Genomic DNA, 9328 nt, shown 5'->3' with positions numbered 1-9328 from the left:
TTATTAACCTCAATAACCATAATTTCTCTGACGTCCTAGTGGATGCTGGGAACTCCGTAAGGACCGTGGGGAATAGACGCGCTCCACAGGAGACTGGGCACTCTAAAAGAAAGATTAGGTACTATCTGGTGTGCACTGGCTCCTCCCTCTATGCCCCTCCTCCAGACCTCAGTTAGAATCTGTGCCCGGCCAGAGCTGGATGCACCTAGTGGGCTCTCCTGAGCTTGCTAGAAAAGAAAGTATTTGTTAGGTTTTTTATTTTCAGTGAGATCTGCTGGCAACAGACTCACTGCTACGTGGGACTGAGGGGAGAGAAGCAAACCTACCTGCGTGCAGCTAGCTTGTGCTTCTTAGGCTACTGGACACCATTAGCTCCAGAGGGTTCGAACACAGGGCCTGACCTCGATCGTCCGTTCCCGGAGCCGCGCCGCCGTCCCCCTTGCAGAGCCAGAAGACAGAAGAGAAGGAGATGAAATCGGCGGCAGAAGACTCCGGTCTTCATTAAGGTAGCGCACAGCACTGCAGCTGTGCGCCATTGCTCCCACTGCACACCACACACTCCGGTCACTGTAGGGTGCAGGGCGCTGGGGGGGGGAGGCGCCCTGGGCAGCAATAAAATACCTTTTGGCATAAAAATACACATAATACAGTCTGTGACTGTATATGTGTAAAACCCCCGCCATTTTTCAGTCAGAAACTACAGGGAGAAGCCCGCCGCTGAGGGGGCGGGGCCTTCTTCCTCAGCACACCAGCGCCATTTTTCCTTCACAGTTCCGCTGGAAGCAGCTTCCCAGGCTCTCCCCTGCAGTATTCCTGATACAAGAAGGGTAAAAAAGAGAGGGGGGGCACATAAATTTAGGCGCAAATAATATATATTAAGCAGCTATTGGGAAAAATCACACATTATAGTGAAAATCCCTGTGTTACATAGCGCTGTGGTGTGTGCTGGCATACTCTCTCTCTATCTCCCCAAAGGACTTTGTGGGGTCCTGTCCTCAGTCAGAGCATTCCCTGTGTGTGTGCGGTGTGTCGGTACGGCTGTGTCGACATGTTTGATGAGGGTTACGTGGAGGCGGAGCAAGGGCAGATAAGTGTGGTGTCGCCCCGGACGGGGCCGACACCGGATTGGATGGATATGTGGAAGGTCTTAACAGACAGTGCCAACTCCTTACATAAAAGGTTCGATGACGCAGCAGCCTTGGGACAGCCGGGATCTCAACCCGCGCCTGCCCAGGCGTCTCAGAGGCCATCAGGGGCTCATAAACGCCCGCTAGCTCAGATGGTAGACACAGATGTCGACACGGAGTCTGACTCCAGTGTAGATGAGGATGAGACAAATGCACAGTCTACTAAAGCCATCCGATGCCTGATTACTGCAATGAAAAATGTATTGCACATTTCTGATATTAACCCGGTTACTACCAAGAAGGGTATTATGTTTGGGGAGAAAAAGCAGCCAGTGACTTTTCCCCCATCCGATGAATTAAATGAATTGTGTGAGGAAGCGTGGAGTTCCCCCGATAAGAAACTAGTGATTTCTAAGAGGTTACTGATGGCGTACCCTTTCCCGCCAACGGATAGGTTACGTTGGGAAACATCCCCTAGGGTAGACAAAGCGCTCACACGCTTATCAAAAAAGGTGGCACTGCCGTCTCAGGATACGGCCGCCTTAAAGGAGCCTGCGGATAGAAAGCAGGAAGCTATCCTGAAGTCTGTGTATACACACTCAGGTACTATACTGAGACCTGCTATTGCTTCAGCATGGATGTGTAGTGCTGCAGCCGCATGGTCTGATACCCTGTCAGACAACATTGATTCCCTCGACAGGGATACTATTTTGCTAACCATAGAACATATAAAAGACGTCGTCTTATATATGCGGGATGCACAGAGGGACATTTGCCTGCTGGCATCTAGAATTAATGCAATGTCCATTTCTGCCAGGAGAGTATTATGGACTCGGCAGTGGACAGGTGATGCTGATTCTAAAAGACACATGGAGGTTTTGCCTTATAAGGGTGAGGAATTGTTTGGGGACGGTCTCTCGGACCTCGTATCCACGGCAACAGCCGGGAAGTCCACTTTTTTTACCTCAGGTTCCCTCACAGCCTAAGAAAGCACCGTATTATCATGTACAGTCCTTTCGGCCTCAGAAAGGCAAGCGGATCAGAGGCGCATCCTTTCTGCCCAGAGGCAGGGGTAGAGGAAAGAAGCTGCACCAGGCAGCCAGTTCCCAGGAACAAAAATCCTCCCCCGCTTCCTCTAAGTCCACCGCATGACGCTGGGGCTCCACAGGCGGAGCCGGGTGCGGTGGGGGCGCGTCTCCGAAACTTCAGCAACCAGTTGGTTCGCTCACAAGTGGATCTCTGGGCTGTTCAAATTGTATCTCAGGGATACAAGCTGGAGTTCGAGGCGACTTCCCCTCGCCGTTACCTCAAATCAGCCTTGCCAGCTGCTCCCAGGGAAAGGGAGGTAGTACTGGCGGCAATTCACAATCTGTACCTCCAGCAGGTGATAATCAAGGTTCCCCTCCTTCAACAGGGACGGGGTTACTATTCCACAATGTTTGTGGTACCGAAACCAGACGGTTCGGTGAGACCCATTCTAAATTTAAAATCCTTGAACACTTATATAAGGAAGTTCAAGTTCAAAATGGAATCGCTCAGGGCGGTTATTGCAAGCCTGGAAGAGGGGGATTTTATGGTGTCACTGGACATCAAGGATGCTTACCTGCATGTCCCCATTTACCCACCTCACCAGGAGTACCTCAGGTTTGTGTTACAGGATTGTCATTACCAATTCCAGACGTTGCCGTTTGGTCTGTCCACGGCACCGAGGGTATTTACCAAGGTAATGGCCGAAATGATGATACTCCTTCGGAAGAAGGGAGTTATAATTATCCCGTACTTGGACGATCTCCTTATAAAGGCGAGGTCCAGAGAGCAGTTGTTAGTCAGCGTAGCACTTTCTCGGGAAGTGTTGCTACAGCACGGCTGGATTCTGAATATCCCAAAGTCGCAGCTGATTCCTGCGACGCGTCTGCTCTTCCTGGGCATGATTCTGGACACAGAACAGAAGAAGGTGTTTCTCCCGGTGGAGAAGGCCCAGGAATTGTCATCTCTGGTCAGGGACCTCCTGAAACCAAAACAGGTGTCGGTGCATCACTGCACGCGAGTCCTGGGAAAGATGGTGGCTTCTTACAAAGCAATTCCCTTCGGCAGGTTCCATGCAAGGATCTTTCAGTGGGATCTGTTAGACAAGTGGACCGGATCGCATCTTCAGATGCATCGGTTGATCACCCTGTCCCCAAGGGCCAGGGTGTCTCTGCTGTGGTGGCTGCAGAGTGCTCATCTTCTCGAGGGCCGCAGATTCGGCATACAGGACTGGGTCCTGGTGACCACGGACGCAAGCCTCCGAGGATGGGGGGGCAGTCACTCAGGGAAGGAACTTCCAAGGACTGTGGTCAAGTCAGGAGACTTCACTACACATAAATATACTGGAACTAAGGGCCATTTACAACGCCCTGAGTCAAGCAGAGCCCCTGCTTCAGAACCAACCAGTGCTGATTCAATCAGACAACATCACGGCGGTCGCCCATGTAAACCAACAGGGCGGCACAAGAAGCAGGATGGCGATGGCAGAAGCCACAAGGATTCTCCGATGGGCGGAAAATCACGTGCTAGCACTGTCAGCAGTGTTCATTCCGGGAGTGGACAACTGGGAAGCAGACTTCCTCAGCAGGCACGACCTACACCTGGGAGAGTGGGGACTTCATCCAGAAGTCTTCACGCAGATTGTAAACCGTTGGGAACGGCCACAGGTGGACATGATGGCGTCCCGCCTCAACAAAAAGCTAAAAAAATATTGTGCCAGGTCAAGGGACCCTCAGGTGATAGCTGTGGACGCACTAGTGACACAGTGGGTGTACCAGTCGGTTTATGTGTTCCCTCCTCTTCCTCTCATACCCAAGGTACTGAGGATAGTAAGAAAGAGAGGAGTAAGAACTATACTCCTCGTTCCGGATTGGCCAAGAAGAACTTGGTACCCAGAACTACAAGAAATGATCTCAGAGGAACCATGGCCTCTGCCTCTCAGACAGGACCTGTTACAACAGGGGCCCTGTCTGTTCCAAGACTTACCGCGGCTGCGTTTGACGGCATGGCGGTTGAACGCCGGATCCTAACGGAAAAGGGCATTCCAGATGAAGTGATTCCTACGCTGATAAAGGCTAGGAAAGACGTGACAGCACAACATTATCACCGTATATGGCGAAAATATGTTGCTTGGTGTGAGGCCAGGAAGGCCCCTACAGAGGAATTCCAGCTGGGTCGATTCCTGCACTTCCTACAGTCAGGAGTGACTATGGGCCTAAAATTAGGATCCATAAAGGTCCAGATTTCGGCCCTATCTATTTTCTTTCAAAAATAACTGGCTTCACTGCCTGAAGTTCAGACGTTTGTTAAGGGAGTGCTGCATATTCAGCCCCCTTTTGTGCCTCCAGTGGCACCTTGGGATCTTAACGTTGTGTTGGGTTTCCTGAAATCCCACTGGTTTGAGCCACTTAAGACCGTGGAGCTAAAATATCTCACGTGGAAAGTGGTCATGCTATTGGCCTTAGCTTCGGCTAGGCGTGTGTCAGAATTGGCGGCTTTGTCTTGTAAAAGCCCTTATCTGATCTTCCATATGGACAGGGCAGAATTGAGAACCCGTCCCCAATTTCTCCCTATGGTGGTATCAGCGTTTCATTTGAACCAACCTATTGTGGTGCCTGCGGCTACTCGGGACTTGGAGGACTCCAAGTTACTAGATGTAGTCAGGGCTTTGAAAATCTATGTAGCCAGGACGGCTGGAGTCAGGAAAACTGACTCGCTGTTTATCCTGCATGCACCCAACAAGCTGGGTGCTCCTGCTTCAAAGCAAACTATTGCGCGCTGGATCTGTAACACGATTCAGCAAGCTCATTCTGCGGCAGGATTGCCGCATCCTAAATCAGTGAAAGCCCATTCCACAAGGAAGGTGGGCTCTTCTTGGGCGGCTGCCCGAGGGGTCTCGGCTTTACAGCTTTGCCGAGCTGCTACTTGGTCGGGTTCAAACACATTTGCTAAGTTCTACAAGTTTGATACCCTGGCTGAGGAGGACCTTGCCTTTGCTCATTCGGTGCTGCAGAGTCATCCGCACTCTCCCGCCCGTTTGGAAGCTTTGGTATAATCCCCATGGTCCTTACGGAGTTCCCAGCATCCACTAGGACGTCAGAGAAAATAAGAATTTACTCACCGGTAATTCTATTTCTCGTAGTCCGTAGTGGATGCTGGGCGCCCGTCCCAAGTGCGGACTCTCTGCAATACATGTATATAGTTATTGCTTAACTAAAGGGTTATTGTTATGAGCCATCTGTTACTGAGGCTCAGTTGTTGTTCATACTGTTAACTGGGTATGGTTATCACGAGTTGTACGGTGTGATTGGTGTGGCTGGTATGAGTCTTACCCTGGATTCCAAATCCTTTCCTTGTTGTGTCAGCTCTTCCGGGCACAGTTTCCTTAACTGAGGTCTGGAGGAGGGGCATAGAGGGAGGAGCCAGTGCACACCAGATAGTACCTAATCTTTCTTTTAGAGTGCCCAGTCTCCTGTGGAGCCCGTCTATTCCCCATGGTCCTTACGGAGTTCCCAGCATCCACTACGGACTACGAGAAATAGAATTACCGGTGAGTAAATTCTTATTTTCCACTCATTTTCAGTCTATTCTGAACACCTCACACCTCACAATATTATTTTTAGTCCTAAAATTTGCACCGAGGTCGCTGGATGGCTTTGCTAAGCGACCCAAGTGGCCGACACAAACACCTGGCCCATCTTGGAGTGGCACTGCAGTGTCGGGCAGGATGGCACTTCAAAAAAATTGTCCCCAAACAGCACATGATGCAAAGAAAAATGAAAGAAAAAAGAGGTGCAAGATGGAATTGTCCTTGGTTGTATAAACACCCTTAGTTGTATAAACAGGACATGCACACTTTAACGAACCCATCATTTCAGCGACAGGGTCTGCCACACGACTGTGACTGAAATGACTGGTTGGTTTGGGCCCCCACCAAAAAAAGAAGCAATCAATCTCTCCTTGCACAAACTGGCTCTACAGAGGCAAGATGTCCACCTCATCATCATCCTCCAATTCCTCACCCCTTTCACTGTGTACATCCCCCTCCTCACAGATTATTAATTCGTCCCCACTGGAATCCACCATCTCAGGCCCTGTGTACTTTCTGGAGGCAATTGCTGCTGGTGAATGTCTCCACAGATGAATTGATTATAATTCATTTTGATGAACATCATCTTCTCCACATTTTCTGGAAGTAACCTCGTACGCCGATTGCTGACAAGGTGAGCGGCTGCACTAAACACTCTTTCGGAGTACACACTGGAGGGAGGGCAACTTAGGTAGAATAAAGCCAGTTTGTGCAAGGGCCTCCAAATTGCCTCTTTTTCCTGCCAGTATACGTACGGACTGTCTGACGTGCCTACTTGGATGCGGTCACTCATATAATCCTCCACCATTCTTTCAATGGTGAGAGAATCATATGCAGTGACAGAAGACGACATGTCAGTAATCGCTGGCAGGTCCTTCAGTCCGGACCAGATGTCAGCACTCGCTCCAGACTGCCCTGCATCACCGCCAGCGGGTGAGCTCGGAATTCTTAGCCGTTTCCTTGCACCCCCAGTTGCGGGAGAATGTGAAGGAGGAGATGTTGACGGGTCACGTTCCACTTGACTTGACAATTTTCTCACCAGCAGGTATTTGAACCTCTGCAGACTTGTGTCTGCCGGAAAGAGAGATACAACGTAGGTTTTAAATCTAGGATCGAGCACGGTGGCCAAAATGTAGTGCTCTGATTTCAACAGATTGACCACCCGTGAATCCTGGTTAAGCGAATTAAGGGCTCCATCCACAAGTCCCACATGCCTAGCGGAATCGCTCTGTTTTAGCTCCTCCTTCAATGTCTCCAGCTTCTTCTGCAAAAGCCTGATGAGGGGAATGACCTGACTCAGGCTGGCAGTGTCTGAACTGACTTCACGTGTGGCAAGTTCAAAGGGTTGCAGAACCTTGCACAACGTTGAAATCATTCTCCACTGCGCTTGAGTCAGGTGCATTCCCCCTCCTTTGCCTATATTGTGGGCAGATGTATAGGCTTGAATGGCCTTTTGCTGCTCCACCATCCTCTGAAGCATATAGAGGGTTGAATTCCACCTCGTTACCACCTCTTGCTTCAGATGATGGCAGGGCAGGTTCAGGAATGTTTGGTGGTGCTCCAGTCTTCGGTACGCGGTGGCTGAATGCCGAAAGTGGCCTGCAATTCTTCGGGCCACCGATAGCATCTCTTGCACGCCCCTGTCGTTTTTTAAATAATTCTGCACCACCAAATTCAATGTATGTGCAAAACATGGGACGTGCTGGAATTTGCCCAGATGTAATGCACGCACAATATTGCTGGCGTTGTCCGATGTCACAAATCCCCAGGAGAGTCCAATTGGGGTAAGCCATTCTGCGATGATGTTCCTCAGTTTCCGTAAGAGGTTGTCAGCTGTGTGCCTCTTCTGGAAAGCGGTGATACAAAGCGTAGCCTGCCTAGGAACGAGTTGGCGTTTGCGAGATGCTGCTACTGGTGCCGCCGCTGCTGTTCTTGCTGCGGGAGGCAATACATCTACCCAGTGGGCTGTCACAGTCATATAGTCCTGAGTCTGCCCTGCTCCACTTGTCCACATGTCCGTGGTTAAGTGGACATTGGGTACAACTGCATTTTTTAGGACACTGGTGACTCTTTTTCTGAGGTCTGTGTACATTTTCGGTATCGCCTGCCTAGAGAAATGGAACCTAGATGGTATTTGGTACCGGGGACACAGTACCTCAATCAAGTCTCTAGTTGCCTCTGAATTAACGGTGGGTACCAGAACCACATTTCTCACTGCCCAGACTGCCAAGGCCTGAGTTATCCGCTTTGCAGCAGGATGACTGCTGTCATATTTCATCTTCCTCGCAAAGGACTGTTGGACAGTCAATTGCTTACTGGAAGTAGTACAAGTGGTCTTCCGACTTCCCCTCTGGGATGACGATCGACTCCCAGCAGCAACAACAGCAGCAGTAGGCGTTACACTCAAGGATGCATTGGAGGAATCCCAGGCAGGAGAGGACTCGTCAGACTTGCCAGTGACATGGCCTGCAGGACTATTGGCTTTCCTGTGTAAGGTGGAAATTGACACTGAGGGAGTTGGTGGTGTGGTTTGCAGGAGCTTGGTTACAAGAGGAAGGGATTTAGTGGTCAGTGGACTGCTTCCGCTGTCATCCAAAGTTTTTGAACTTGTCACTGACTTCTGATGAATGCGGTCCAGGTGACGTATAAGGGAGGATGTTCCTAGGTGGTTAACGTCCTTACCCCTACTTATTACAGCTTGACAAAGGCAACACACGGCTTGACACCTGTTGTCCGCATTTGTGTTGAAATAATTCCACACCGAAGAGCTGATTTTTTTTTTGTATTTTGACCAGGCATGTCAATGGCCATATTCGTCCCACGGACAACAGGTGTCTCCCCGGGTGCCTGACTTAAACAAACACCTCACCATCAGAATCCTCCTTGTCAATTTCCTCCCCAGCGCCAGCAACACCCATATCCTCATCCTGGTGTACTTCAACAGTGACATCTTCAATTTGACTATCAGGAACTGGACTGCGGGTGCTCCTTCCAGCACTTGCAGGGGGCGTGCAAATGGTGGAAGGCGCAAGCTCTTCCCGTCCAGTGTTGGGAAGGTCAGACATCGCAACCGACACAATTGGACTCTCCTTGGGGATTTGTGATTTAGAAGAACGCAGAGTTCTTTGCTGTGCTTTTGCCATCTTAAGTCTTTTCATTTTTCTAGCAAGAGGATGATTGCTTCCATCCTCATGTGAATCTGAACCACTAGCCATGAACATAGGCCAGGGCCTCAGCCGTTCCTTGCCACTCCGTGTCGTAAATGGCATATTGGCAAGTTTACGCTTCTCATCAGACGCTTTCAATTTTGATTTTTGGGTCATTTTACTGAACTTTAGTTTTTTGGATTTTACATGCTCTCTACTATAACATTGGGCATCGGCCTTGGCAGACGACGTTGATGGCATTTCATCGTCTCGGCCATGACTAGTGGCAGCAGCTTCAGCACGAGGTGGAAGTGGATCTTGATCTTTCCCTATTTTAACCTCCACATTTTTGTTCTCCATTTTTTAATGTGTGGAATTATATGCCAGTATCAATAGCAATGGCCTACTACTATATATACTGCGCACAACTGAAATGCACC

The sequence above is a fragment of the Pseudophryne corroboree genome, chromosome 6 (genome assembly GCF_028390025.1).
Source record: "Pseudophryne corroboree isolate aPseCor3 chromosome 6, aPseCor3.hap2, whole genome shotgun sequence".
NCBI classification, from domain to species: Eukaryota; Metazoa; Chordata; class Amphibia; order Anura; family Myobatrachidae; genus Pseudophryne; species Pseudophryne corroboree.
Note: the sequence above shows the minus strand (reverse complement) of the source record.